This window comes from Ursus maritimus, unplaced genomic scaffold, assembly GCF_017311325.1.
Source record: "Ursus maritimus isolate PB19 unplaced genomic scaffold, ASM1731132v1 scaffold_34, whole genome shotgun sequence".
NCBI lineage: Eukaryota > Metazoa > Chordata > Mammalia > Carnivora > Ursidae > Ursus > Ursus maritimus.
In genome coordinates, this window is record NW_024426008.1 from 27875976 (window position 1) to 27878302 (window position 2327).

Genomic DNA, 2327 nt, shown 5'->3' on the forward strand with positions numbered 1-2327 from the left:
TCAAGAAAGGCAGAAAAGCATGGGGAATATACATAGTGGTTTATATTGTCCAAGACATTTTTTCTATGAATTTATTCAAACATAAGTGCAATTTTAAATAAGACCATACCACATGATGGTTCATAACTGAGTTGTTACTTAACATACACAGGTTTAGGGGTACCTGAGGGGCTCAGACGTGACGCGTCTGCCTTCGGCTCAGGTCTTGATCCCAGCGTTCTGGGATCGAGCCCTGCCATCGGGCTCTCTGTTTGGCAGGAAGACTGATTCTCCCTCTCACTCTCCTGCTGCTTGTGTTCCCTCTCTTGCTGCCTCTCTCTCTGTCAAATAAATAAAATCTCAAAAAACAAATGCACAGCTTTGCATAACAGGTCACCACAAGCTGCAGCTGGAGACAACACGTTTACGATCTCGCGGTTTTTGTGGCCAGGCTGTAAAGTAGGAGCTGGACAGGGCCGACGCCTCATCGAGGATCTGACAGGGAGAGACCTGCCTCCCAGCTCCTCTGTCAGGCTACTGGCAGGATTCACCTCCCTGCAGCTGTAGACCGGGGTCCCTGTTTCCTTGTTGACGGTCAGCGGTGGGCTGTTCACAGCTCCAAGGTCGCCCTCAGTCCCTAGCCATGTGGTCCTCTCCATGGACCGTGTCACAACACGGCAGCTTCTTCAAAGCCAGCAAAGGACAGAGAACCATCAGCATTTTTTTTTTAATAATTTTTACTATCCAAGGCCTACTTTTATTTTTGGGGGGGCTTTTTTTAAATTGAAGTGTAGTTGGCTCACAATGTTGTATCAATTTCAGGTGTACAACACAGTGTTTCGACAACCCTGTACGTTATGCCATGTTTACTACAAACGTAGCTAAAAAACACAGCACACTTCACTGATTTGCAAGTCACCTTTGTGTGGGAGCCTTGCTGATCTCCTCTGTATCGTTCCAACTCGGGTGTGCGTGCTGCGGAACGGAGCACAGAATCCTCATCCTTTTTAAGGGACCTCCACACTGTTTTCCAGAGTGGCTGTACCAACTTGCATTCCCACCAACAATGTAGGGGGGATCCCCTTTCCCATATGACCCAGCCATTGCACTACTGGGTATTTACCCCAAAGATACAGATGTAGTGAAGAGGAGGGTCATATGCACCCCAATGTTCATAGCAGCTTTATCCACAATAGCTAAATCGTGGAAGGAACTGAGATGCCCTTCAACAGATGACTGGATTAAGAAGCTGTGGTCCATATATACAATGGAATATTACTCAGCTATCAGAAAGAACGATTTCTCAACATTTGCTGCAACATGGACGGGACTGGAGGAGATAATGCTAAGTGAAATAAGTCAAGCAGAGAAAGACAATTATGATTTCTCTCATCTATGGAACATAAGAACTAGGAAGATCGGTAGGGGAAGAAAGGGATAAAGAAAGGGGGGTAATCAGAAGGGGGAATGAAGCATGAGAGACTATGGACTCTGGGAAACAAACTGAGGGCATCAGAGGGGAGGGGGGTGGGGGAATGGGATAGGCTGGTGGTGGGTAGTAAGGAGGGCACGTATTGCATGGTGCACTGGGTGTTTTATGCAACTAATGAATCATCGAACTTTACATCAGAAACCAGGGATGTACTGTATGGTGACTAACATAATATAATAAAAAAAAGAAAAAAAAGAAAAAAAAAGAATCCTCATCCTTTCAGTGGTAGCACGATAGTGCGCTGTATGAATGTAACGTAGTTTATCCTCTATAGGTAGTAGGTTGTTTCAAATTTTTCTTAATTATAAACAAAACTACAATGCAGCTTTGTGACTTCTCCTGTTCTTTCCTTCCTGTAATGCCTAGAAGCGGAATCACCGAGTCAGACGGTAGCACTTGTAAAACGTTTTTACATTTCGCGGCCCCTGGCGGGCTCGGTCGGTGGAGTGCGCGACTCTTGATCTCAATGTTGTGAATTCGAGCCCCACATTGGGTGTAGAGATTACTTGAAAATAAAATCTTAAAAAATATATATAAAACTTCTTTACATTTAGAAAATAGCCATCCAGAAAATTAATCCCATCGTACTTCTGCTAAGAATGGGTGAGAGTGCTGGTTTGCGCACACATTTGCCAACACTGCATTATCCATAAAGTCAAGCTTTGCCAATTTAACGGTAAAACATTATATCTCACCGTTTTCATTTGTATTTCTTTGATGGGTGAGGTCAAACATGTTTATACTTATTGGACATTGTTTTGCAAACTGTCCTTAAATGACTTGCTCGCTTTGCAATTGTGAAAGCACTTTGTTTATTAAGTGCCCCTTGTGGGTTTTTCCTAATTTACGTCACTAT

General features: G+C 43.8%; 1 non-coding gene across 1 annotated transcript; it reads right to left on the reverse strand.

The window, feature by feature from the left end:
- Positions 1-863: 863 nt before the first annotated feature.
- Positions 864-970, reverse strand: LOC121100166. Its single transcript, XR_005831905.1, has one exon. It is a non-coding gene; the product is annotated as a U6 spliceosomal RNA (small nuclear RNA).
- Between the last annotated feature and the right edge of the window lie 1357 nt (positions 971-2327).